This window comes from Acanthopagrus latus, chromosome 10, assembly GCF_904848185.1.
Source record: "Acanthopagrus latus isolate v.2019 chromosome 10, fAcaLat1.1, whole genome shotgun sequence".
Taxonomy (NCBI): domain Eukaryota; kingdom Metazoa; phylum Chordata; class Actinopteri; order Spariformes; family Sparidae; genus Acanthopagrus; species Acanthopagrus latus.
The window spans coordinates 11,574,620-11,587,156 of record NC_051048.1 but is presented as its reverse complement, the minus strand read 5'-3'; the positions used below and the strand labels follow the sequence as shown (position 1 = coordinate 11,587,156).

General features: G+C 39.3%; 1 long non-coding RNA gene across 1 annotated transcript; it reads left to right on the top strand.

Moving 5' to 3' along the window:
• The first annotated feature begins 1,749 nt into the window (after positions 1–1,749).
• LOC119027627 lies at positions 1,750–3,110 on the top strand. The gene is made up of 2 exons (XR_005077438.1): positions 1,750–1,906; positions 2,085–3,110. It is a non-coding gene; the product is annotated as an uncharacterized LOC119027627 (long non-coding RNA).
• The last annotated feature ends 9,427 nt before the right edge of the window (positions 3,111–12,537 follow it).

Sequence of the window (12,537 nt, the reverse complement as noted above, 5' to 3'; positions counted from 1 at the left end):
GGCCAGTGATGAAAGTCGCAAGTTGAGCCAAAGTTACTTCCTCATCCTCACAATACAGACATTAAATACAAAACATTAAGAGGTTTCTTTCCTTGTAAAAAGAGTCAGTTTGTGGCCTCATCACTGTCGAAGCCTGTGTGAAGGTTTTGTTTTCTTTCTTTTAGCCATGAATCACATTTTTTACCGTAAATATTTACAATTTTACAAATACAGTAACTAAGAGTAACTAATAAAAACTGCTCCTCTTTCCATCAGGGGAAAAGTTGAGTGTTTCCCATCATGCACTGTGTTCTGTGCAGAGAAGAGAAAAAAATGGTCAACAATGAAAATAGGAAGTTGACACCTCTCGCGGGAGGCTGGTCTTAATGCGTAGTATTTCGTAGGAAAAAAAAGGATAATAGAAGTAACCGTTGAGTCAATCTTCACCTTGTCTTACTGGAACGATGAGAACCAAAGACATCATCTGTTCTCCTGAATTCAGACGACGTTATATGTAAGTACGAAAACTAATGTATGTGCTGAGAATCCTTATGTTGTAATCACGACACTTTGGCCGGGAGTAAATTTGCACTCGTGTGTTTGATTAGACTATATCGATGAAACTAACCAGAGTGAGTGATAATATTTACCTCTACCTTCTCTACATCGATGAGTTCCCGTAAGGTCATCGTAGCAGTAGATATATTCAAATACAAGTACAATCACAATATAAGGGCCAAAATAGAAGCAATAACAAACAATAAAGTGCTGTATACAATATGCAAAAACACAAAAGATAAAAGTACTGTATACAATAAAATACTTAAGCAGTTATAAAATAGGATAAAATACTGAGGTAAATAAAATAAAACGCTGAGGTAAGTGGAACATGAGGTGCCAGATCTACACAGTTAAATACATATTTTCGGTGCATTTCAAGTGTTTTTATTATGAAAAACAGAAGAAATCAAAAAAGTGTTTTTGTTGCGAAGTTTTCTCCATTTAATTTGTTTAACCAAACAGCTGCAGATGTGTTTTTACTGCGTCACTGTCAAATCTGTTGGACTGAACTCTCCGTCTTCACAGTTTAAACACTGGCGCCATCTTGTGTCAGAAGTGCAAAACAGCAGCTTAGCGTTTGCATCAACACCGTGTCCAGTCAGGAAGTCACTGTGTGTAATAAGCAGTATAATAATGACAAAGGAGTATTGTAAAGACTGAAGACAGACTGTAGATGTTGGTTGTGGTACATGTGAGGACTGAACTGTGATCACATGACTCTTCACCTCTGTCTCCTCTCACAGGGAGAAGATGATCTGCAGGATCCTGCTGCTCATCAGCCTCAACTGTGTCTGTGGTTAGTTTACAGCTTCACTTTATTACACTGTGATTCAATCAATCAGTTAAAGTCGCCCACATGTGAGCAAACAGTTGATGTTGATGAGCCTCTGCAGCTCTGAGACGTCACTAAACTGTCCACAGAAACATGTAGATGGAGTTTAAAGGCTGCCATGTTAAAGCTGTCAGTGTGTCTGCTCCTCACTTTCCCTCTCTGTCTCCTCAACAGGAACATTTGTAGTGAATGTGACACAGACCTCCTATCAGGCAGAGGAGAACCACAACATCACACTGGAATGGACGTTCACAACCACAGCTGACACTTCCCCCGACTCCCTTTTTATCTTCTGTGAGATGAGAACTGATCACAAAGTCTCAGTCCTGTTTGAACTACGTGGAGGTGTTGTGGTCCCAGAGTCTCGGGATCAACAGTTTGTAGGACGAGTCCAGTGGGACAAAGACGTCCTCAGAGACGGGCGACTCAGACTTCATGTCTCCAGACTCAGGACTGAGGACTCAGGCTGGTACCTGTGTGATGTGAGGACAAACTATGGTGTGGAATTTGGTGAATGTCGGCTCAACGTCTCTGGTGAGTTGGTTGAGTAGAAGTCAGCAGAACTTTAACAATTTCAATTCAGCAGCTTTTTTTTGATCAATAAGAACCTGAAGAAAAGTATTGAGGATGACCATTATTCTTCACATCATTCGCACAGTATCTGAGAAATAAGTCACAACTTCAGCTGTTCTGTTGTTTGGTCTCTTTACAGCAGCGAGGAATTGGCCCGAACCTGAGAGACCCAACACAGACACACCTGAGAGACCGAACAGTGAGAGAGCGAACAGGGTCAGTTGGGGAATGATCTTCCTCTACTGTGTACTGGGACTGACAGCAGCAGTGGTCATTGTGTGGTTTCTTCATCACCTTCATTTATTCACTGTCTTGTCTAAGAAACAAAGTCCAGTGGAAGATTTAATAAAAGTTACATCTCAGCAGGATCACTGTTAACAGTTTGATCAGCATAGCAGAAGGTTAACACATCCATAAAACACATCCTGCCTTCATGTTGTTCAGTAAGTGTCCATGATATAAGAGTCAGAGGAGATAAACAATAATGGAGTTGATGAAGGAAACCTTGTTCTTCACCTTTGTTGTCCATTATTTTGACAGGACTTCTCATCAAACTCTGTCACTTATTAGACAGATCTGAAATCTGCTCTGTGTTCACTTTACTGAAATAATGCTGAGAAACATGTCAACCTCATGCACCACGTGTAGCAACTCTGTGCATTTTATATTGTTAACTTTTCCATTTCCAGCTCTATATGATTGATTAGCCCTTAATAAGATATGACATTAACACTGACAGTATATCCTGTATATCCTGTACTGGCCTCCTGCAGGATGTAAAGAAGAATCAGGTGAAATTTAGAGCAGAGAACATTCACTTTGTGTTGTATGTTTGTTATGTTCACATTTCTGTTTGTGTTGTTTTATTATCAAGATTTTATTTACTGTCTAGATTTTAAGAACAGATTTAACTTTCCCTCGTGGAACTTTAACGTCTTCTTGTTGTAATGCTGCAGTTCAAACTGAAATGAAGTGCTGCTGTTTGATTTGTGTTTGTCCATTCAACATCCTTCACTGTCAGATCTCTAAATGTCACAGCTGGTTCAGTAAATCACTGTATGGAGAGTTTTCACTCTGTGCCTTCTGATCGTTACAGTACACTGCCTCTCCTAATGTTCTGTTTATAATGTGTACATACTGTAAATAAATCTATATTTATATGAGAGATGTTGTTTTGACTCCTCTCTAAGTCTGTTAATATCCCAGGAGATGTAAAGTCAAAGAGTTTATCAGCAACAAAGTTTAAATAATAAACTTTATTAACACTCTGAAACAGTTACAAACTGACTTTCAGGCCACATTAATGAATAGAAAATAAAAAGACAGACAAGAGATGAATCAATGTGCTTTTATTGCTTCAGTGTGTCACAAATCACATAATGAAAAGTACAAATGGTAACATATTTTCAAATGGCGTCTTTGAGTTTTTGGAGACATTTATTAACTTAATATAAATCTGATATACAATGTTTTCTACAGGACGCACCAGGAAGAAGAAGAATTACGCTTAAGCTGTTTCAGTGAGACGTTATTAACATGTTGACTGCAGACAGTCTCCAGATGATTCTTAGTGTTGCTGCTTTACATTCGTCTGGGTTAAACTTTACATTTCTCTCTAGTCACAACGCTGTGCTGATGCTCCGGTGAGGTTCAGGTGCCAAACCCACTCAGTCAGGATTCAGAAAACATCTCGGTTTGGTTTAAAATATCTGTTTTAATCGACCATAAAACAGCTGATGTGCCCAGGTGTCCTGACAGAAACACCTTGTTCTCCCACAGACATTTAGGTAACTGTGTTAAAACTGTGTTCGCCATGTTGTTGCTGTCGGATGTCGATGTATCCGGTTTGCAGACACATTAACTTCTAGCAATATCTGCTGTTCTGTGACATTTAACACATCAGCTGTCAGCACATTACTTAACACTGAAATAAGAACAAACTAGTTTAAGAAAACTGAAAATATACAATATGTTTTTCTAATTTCTCACAATATCTGAAAATGATCCAGATGCAGATCTGCAGTTTTTAGGTGTAATAATATTTATAATTAGCAAATATTGACCATATACAATGTTCATTTTCCCATTTACTTACATTGTAATATTATTTTTTTGAAAAAGCTGAATATTTGAAAAGTACAAGGCTGAAAGAGATTAAAACGCTGAACATTTTGATTGTTTCTCTGAATGTATGCTGAATTAGTAGCAGAACGAAATTTGAAAAATTCCCCATAAAAATAAATGGGAAAGATTTTTTCGCTCGTCATCTCTGGAAACACACTTTTCAAACTCAACCGTTCACTGATTGGGTTGAGAAATAAACTGCTGCTCCGTGCAACACAGGACGTATCACACTGCAGACTTCTCTCAGCTAAATCTTTGATACTGTACCTCAGGCGAAGCACAGATCATGGTATTATCACAGATAAGCACGGGAAAGAAAATGAATACGCTGCCAGATGATAAATGAAATAGCAGAAAAAAGGGCCATATTTATCCTAAAATTAACACAATGATCTATTCAGAAACTCAATTTTAACTCAATTAAAGCCTCTCTCCCTGTCGGTCATGCCTTTGTTGCAGTAATTGTCAGTCTCTGCTTCTCAGACCCGAGTTCTTTGAGCATGAATTGAGCTGGAGCTCAAACCTTCAGCAGAGCTGTCTGTGTGCTTTCCTGCGTGATGTCACCTGTGTAAACCTGTTAGCACGTGTACGCGACAAACACAACAACAGATAACAGCAGAGACCAGCTGCCTCGCTCATCATCCCAGTGTACGCTCATTTCCACAACGTTTTAGCAAATTTTATAGACCCTGTTGGTGAAAAATCCCGAAGTCGACCTCAGGTTGAAAACTGCTGGACAGTCTCACAACTGCACTTCATATCCACCGTATTAGTTTCATCTCAGTCTCAGACTTCCGCTCCAAATTGTTGTGCACCCAATTCAACTGAGCATCCATTAAATGTGCTGGAACAAGTCTGATCCATGAGGGTCCCACCTCGCATCCCAGAGGACTCAAAGGACCCAGACACCTCTGGATACCCTCAGAGGTTCTGTGTCCATGACCCGACAGGTCAGAGCCAAGTTCACTCCACAGTGTCGCCTCCGTCACATCGTAACAGATGTTCAGATGGATTGGCATTCTTATTTATTTTTTATTTCTTGTATGTAAAAACCACAGGAGCCGATGAAACAGGTGTCATATTTATCATTGATCAGAGTGTAAGAGATGTGAATAGCTGCGAGCAGGGACAGCAAAAAAAACAAAACAAAAAAAAAAACAATAAAAATATAAAAATGAAGTGGATTCGAGACCGAACAATTCTTTGCTCAGCCATTTTTTATTTGGTTACTGAAACATCTATAAGAGCTTTGTTGGTTCTCCACTGTGTGCTGTTAGACAAGGAATCAGTTGTGTGTGTGTGTGTTTGAGATCAAAGCAACAGAATCAGACCAATAGAATCGAACCAATAGCATCCAGCCAATAGAATCAAAGCAATAGAATCAAAGCCAAACAGAACCTCCGTTCCATCAAAGCAACATTCCATTCTGATTTAACAGTAGGTCAACAGGACAACATCTCTTCAGTCCAGCTCTTAGTCTACCACTGACACAGCTGTGAAAACGTGAGAGCACTAACACAACGAGAAGCGCAAAGAGAAAGACGTCTGATACGGACAATTCTTTTCAGAGACAGAAGCATTTTTCTGAGTCAGATTATACCAGGCGAATAAAATAGACTCTAAGGAGCACCACAGAGAAATGTCTTGGCAAGGTCTTCATCAAGAGGACGAAGACACAAAGTCGAGGCAGAAAAGGCCGATAAATGTATATGAAATCCCTCCCAACAGGGTAAAAGAAATAACCACTGAGATAGAGAAGCGATTAAAAAGCAGCGTTGATGAAACTGTTAGCAATCCAAAGATAGCTACTCAGCTGAGAGCTAACACCAGGCAGAAGTTTCAAACTGACCTCGAGATGGAAAACGAGCTTCTTAGAGCTGAGCTCCAGGTGGAGAAGCAGAAGAACAACCTTCTCCAAGAAAAACTGGACAGAATCAGTGAGCCACACCATGATATCAGCCAATGGTATGAAACTGAAATCATGACGGTGAGACAACACGCTGAAACTCTCCAGCAGGAGCTTGACGAGGAAGCCAAGGCTCACAAAAACTCATTGCTGAAATGCGTGGGGCTGCTTGACAGTGTTAATGCTGAGTGGGCTGACCTCCGTCACAAGATGACCGAAAAGGAGGAATATTATAAGAGACAGCTGGAGGAGCTTGACGAGGAAGCCAAGGCTCACAAAAAAAAATTGCTGAAATGCGTGGGGCTGCTTGACAGCACCGTACCCTGAACTTTCAGACGAGACTCAAGTCCTTGAGGAGGAGCTGTGTGACCAGCAGGCGTCCACCTCCACTGCAGCATTCCTTAATCTGATTGATTTGTCTCTGGACTCTGAGGAGGAGCTGCTGCACCAGTGGGCGTTGACTTATACAGCACCGGCCCTTGAAGAGTTTGACGTGCCTCTAGACTCTGAGGCGAAGCTGTGGGACCAGCAGGCGTCCACCTCCAATGCACCGGCCCTTGAAGATTTTGACTTGTCCTTAGACTTTGAGGACGAGGACCTGTGTGATGAGTGGGGGCTCCCCTTAATACCGCCGGATCTTCAACAGCTTGACGCGCCTCTAGACTTTGATGAGGAGGAGCGGTGTGACCAGCAGCTGTCGAACTGGCCAGGATCAACAGTTTGTAGGACGAGTCCAGTTGGACAAAGACGTCCTCAGAGATGGACGACTCAGACTTCATGTGTCCAGACTCAGGACTGAGGACTCAGGCTGGTACCTGTGTGATGTGAAGACAAACTATGGTGTGGACTTTGGTGAATGTCGACTCAACATCTCTGGTAAGTTGGTTGAGAACTTTATTAACAGGTTCAATTCAGCAGCTTTTTTGGATCAACAAGAACCCAAAGAAATGGATGTGAATTACCCTCTACTGTGAACTGGGACTGACAGCAGCAGTGGTCGTTGTGTGGTTTCTTTGTCGCCTTTTATTAATTCCCTGTCTAAGAAACAAAGTCCAGTGGAGGATTATAGAAAGGTTACAGCTCAGCAGGATCAGTGGAAACGGTTGAAACACATCCTGCCTGTTGTTCAGTAAGTGTCTGTAATAAAAGAGTCAGAGGAGATAAACAGTAATGGAGTTGACCAAGGAAACCTTGTTCTTCACCTTTGTTGTCCATTATTTTGACAAGACATCTCATCAAACTCTGTCACTCATTAGACAGATCTGAAATCTGCTCTGTGTTCACTTTACTGAAATAATGCTGAGAAACATGTGTAACTCTGCACATTTTATGTTGTTGCCTATATGATTAATAAGATATGACATTAACATTGACAGTATATCCTGTATATGTATTGCTCACCTCTTAACTGGAGCACATAAGACGGAGCACATTACTCCCATTCTGGCCTCCCTCCACTGGCTGCCTGTGCACTTTAGAGTTCATTTTCAAGATTCTTTTATTTGTTTTTTACAGACGAGCTCCCTCACTGTCCATTTTTAAAACTAATCTTAAAACCCATCTTTATTCTTCAGCTTTCAACCCAGCATGAGACCCTGCTCTTGTTTTAGTGTCTTATTGTTTTTATTGTTTGTTTTTTTTTAATTGTCTTTTATGTTTTTATGTTTTATGTTGTATTTCCTATTTATGTACTGCACTTTGCCCCAGTTATGGCTGCTTTAAAGTGCGTTATAAATCAAGTTGAGTTGAGTTGAGTTGAGTTGAGTTGAGTTGAGTTGAGTTGAGTTGAGTTGAGTTGAGTTGAGTTGAGTTGAGTATATCCTGTACTGGCCTCCTGTAGGATGTAAAGAAGAATCAGGTGAACTATAGAACAGAGAACATTCAGTTAAAGTTAAAACATGAAATTAACTGAAGAACAGTGAACCACTGAAAACATTAGAAACATTTGTAAAGACATTTGTCATATTTTCAGCTGCAGTCATGTCTTAATGTCACAGCAGCAACTGTAACAACATGTGGATCAGCTGCTGCTGCAGAGAAGATCAGATACATCATCAGCTGTGAGCTCCAGTTTGATTTACTCACAGTCTGTGCAGTTTGACACAAAGTCTCTCTGAGTCTTCTTGAGAAAACATAAACTGAAGGCAGTTACAAACTGCTTTACAGGACAGATTAATAACTGGTAACATCACAGTGGTGATTCTGAACGTAACTGAGTCTGATGACCTGTCTCCATTTTCAGTCCTGTCATTCAAATTGAAAGCACGTCATGCATGAGAAACAGTTCATACAAGAAGTTAAACTGAAGAGTTATTTACACAAAGACCCTCTACTTTTACTAGAAAAAACCTAAATGAGGAGCCAGCTGGCTGAACGGAAATCACCAGGCAGCAAGTATTTATAATGAATAAAATGTCTGAAATGTATTTAAAGGTGCAATATGGCTGAATTTGACCACCTGTCAGATTCATACCCCAACTGCTAACTGCTGCAAACTGTAGCTGTTGTTGGCTCATCCACTCAGGTAGCTGTGCAGTGTCTGAAGCACCGGGGGAGTGTTGGTGTTAACAACGCCAGAACAGGAGCTATAGACCGGGATGGGCCGATGGATTTTGAAATCGATGTGACAAAATGTAACTTCCTGGAGAAAGATTGGTTGATGTTGAGTTTCATCTCATCTAATAATGACACCTTTGACTGGCAGCTCGGATCAGACATTAAAACAAAATGTCAGAATGTGATGACTTGTAGATGAGACGTCACAATCAACTATCTTTCTCCAGGAAGTTACAGTTTGTTGCTTCAACATCACCATTCAGAATTTTAAATATATCACATAATCCACTGTACTGTTTAGTTAATATGAGCTTAATATTTTAATCTATTTTCACATTTCTGTACACTAGGAATGTTTGATGAATGAGTTTGACATTTTGGAGACACAAACTGAAAACTGCCCAAAACCTGCTGGAGGAGAAGACAAAATCATAAAGATGCACCCAGTTCACTTCAAAATAACTTCCAGACAAACCGCCAAATAATAGAATATAATGAACACTGAAGTCAAGAAAAATGACACCGTAAACTTTGAGTTGATCTAACTTAACTTTGTTTATGACTAATTAACACTCTGAACTGAATACTGGATTTCCTCATAAACAGACCACAGACAGTTCAGCTGTAGGAGTCCAATAAACCAAAAACTGGGCTGAATATAATGTGATTATTTTATATTAATGAAGTTCTTGGTTCACATGTAGCCAATAAATATCACAGCAGAGGAGAGGACACCCAATCCACCTGCAGTACCTGATTCCTTCAATTTGTGGGTGACAGTCATGAACGTGGATGATGTGATTATTTTTTTTGTTTTGTTTTTTTTACCCATATATCACATTTTCACATTAAACATGTCGAGTCTAACAAATACAGTTAACAGTAACTAATATAGCTGCTGTATTGTACTTCTGTCACAACATGGCTCTGGTAGTTGAACTGTCCAACCAGCTGCTAATAGCATCTAGCTGCCACATGGAAACACTGCAGAACTGGTGCTGCTCCTGCAGACAGATGGAAGCTGTGAATCTGGGACATGGTGACATGTTGTCAGTGTTGTAACACTGATACATTAGAAATACATAGAAACAGTGTGTCCATATAATGTCATTAGAAAAAAGAGATGATAAACACAAATGAATACATACTTAAGAACACTGACTCTGTATAGTTTGCAATTTTAAAATCTTCTCTCTATCACACACACACACACACACAAGATTTTAAGGGGACATTGTGTTTGTCATGAGATTGCCTGTATCAGTTTATTTTCTCATACAACCATGCCAAAGTGGACTTCAGAATTACAGGATTGGAGTCACATGACAAGTCTACTGTTGTGCAATCATGCATTTTTTTTTTGAACACAACTTCAGTTTAAGAGTGTACGTCATGTCTGCTCCTGCCTATCACTTCTTGTTTTTGAGGTTTCTGGTTTGCATTTCTTTCTTTTTCTTATTTCATCAAATTGGGAACAACTCTTTGAGAACATGAAGATGGAAGAACACCTTATAGTCCACTTTTGAATTTAGCCTGATCAGACACCTCACTGTGTTATGGTTTGGGTTTCTTGTGCACATTAACTATTAGTATGTATCTGTCAAATGACATTTTCAGATGCTTCCTTCCCAGCTTTCTCTCTTATGTATCAATATGTGATTCGAGCCTCAGAATTAAATCAAACAGACAGCTACAGATTTGTCTCTTCTTTACATAAAGCACAATGCATGATGGGAAACACTCGACTTCTCCCCTGAAGGAAAGAAGATGGTTTGAAGTTTTCTTTATGTTTAAATGCAATTACATGATTTTCATTGACCTATTAAATGATACCATATTCGATAAAAAACAACTTCTGTCATATTAATGGATCTATTAACAGGACGTTCACATTATAATCAGAACACCGGGTAAAGGGAGTGCATTGTAACAATGTTCATCAGAAGGCAAAGATTAAAATAAAATGAAGACATCACTTCCTGTGTGTCCTGTAACATCACATAAGAAATTAGATCAAGCAGATCAGCACAACCTGAAACCTGATTTCTCAAACGGCACTGAAACAAGCTTGCGCTCCACCAGCACTTTTATCTGATAACATGAACTTTATTGCATATTATTCAAAGTACACTGTAGTGGAACTTGAAACTGGAGTCAGTGAACATCAGGTCTCATCATGTTGTACTGCAGCTGTCAGGTCAAAGTGCAGATTGATGTGAAAAGGATCCACTGCATTATGACTCAACATAACTGGAACATTAACAACAGAAGCAGTTCACCAGCATGAACACATTCAACACTGTTTAAAACTCATGATTCACGTAGTTTTACAATCATTTGTGTAAATCCAGAGTTATATTTTGTGGGTATAAAACAACAGAAATCTGAATTTTCACATTTGATTGTACTTCTGTCACAAGATTGTGCTGGTAGTTGACCTGTCTGCCAGCTGCTAATAGCATCCAGCTGCCACATGGAAACACTGCAGAACTGGTGCTGCTCCTGCAGACAGATGGAAGCTGTGAATCTGGGACATGGTGACATGTTGTCAGTGTTGTAACACTGATACATTAGAAATACATATAAACATCCATATAAAGTCATGAGAAAACAACTGATGATAAATACAAACAAGCTTGAATACATAATTATCAAGACAGACTATTAAATGGTTATTATTAAAATCTTCTCAAATGCAGGACTGCCATAAAGGGAAATGTCACTTGCATAATAGCTATCACAGAGTTGACTTTCTCACAACACTTTCCACAAACCTCTCAAGCTTGCACATTTTTGACAGGTTTCATCCTAGCAAAGCATTACCACTTCTTCATTTAATCTTTAACTTCTCACAGCTTCTTTATAACTCTAAAAGTGGGACTTTCCTGTTTATGCCGAGCAGACACTTCAGTGTGTTGTGGTCTAAGTTTCTGATGCACATTTAGTATTAGTGTGCATTTGTAAAATGACACTTTAAGTTTTCCTCTTCCCAGCTTCGTCTCGTAAATATCGACATTGATTGAAGCATCAGAATTAACTCATACAGACAGCTGCAGACGTTTCTCTTCTCTCCACAGAACACAGTGCATGATGGGAAACACTTGGCTTTTCTCCTGACAGTGAGAAGATGGTTTGAAGTTTTCTTTATGTTTACATGTAACTACATGATTTTAATTAACCTATTAAATGATACCATATTGATAGAACCACTTCTTACTGCAAACAAAAAGCCTCTAGGACATCGTAATCGACACATTAAACCACCTCAGCTGGAATAAAAGACATTTCAGATGGTTTTCCCTCCTAAACTTCTAATGAATTTCTTTGATATAAATATCATTTCCTATTTAAATGTATTTGATATTTATATTATATTATATTCATACAATCTCATATAGGTAATACATGATGTTTCTTTATTGATCCGTCTTGGGAGAAATTCACAGGTAACACAGCAGTACAGAGGGAAATAAGTAACAAAGAATAAAATCACAATTTCAACAAAAATATAAGAAAAACATACTGGAATGGACGTTCACAACCACAGCTGACACTTCACCCGACTCCCTTTTTATCTTCTGTGAGGTGAAAACTGATCACAAAGTCTCAGTCTTGTTATGTCCACATGAAGGTGTTGAGGTGTCTTGGGATCAACAGTTTGTAGGACGAGTCCAGTGGGACAAAAACGTCTACAGAGACGGACGACTCAGACTTCATGTGTCCAGACTCAGGACTGAGGACTCAGACCAGTACCTGTGTGATGTGAGAACAAACTTTGGCGTGGACTTCTGGTAAGTTGAAAAGAGTAAGAATAAAAAGAGTCAGTTTGTAGCCTCATAGCTGTCGATGCCTGTGTGAAGTTTTTTTGTATTGTCAAGTCTTTTACCGATATATCACATTTTTACCATAAACATGTGCAATTTTACAAATACACTTAGCAGTATCTAATATAAGCAGCTTCTCTTTCCATCAGGGGGAAAGTTGAGTGTTTCCCATCATGCACAGT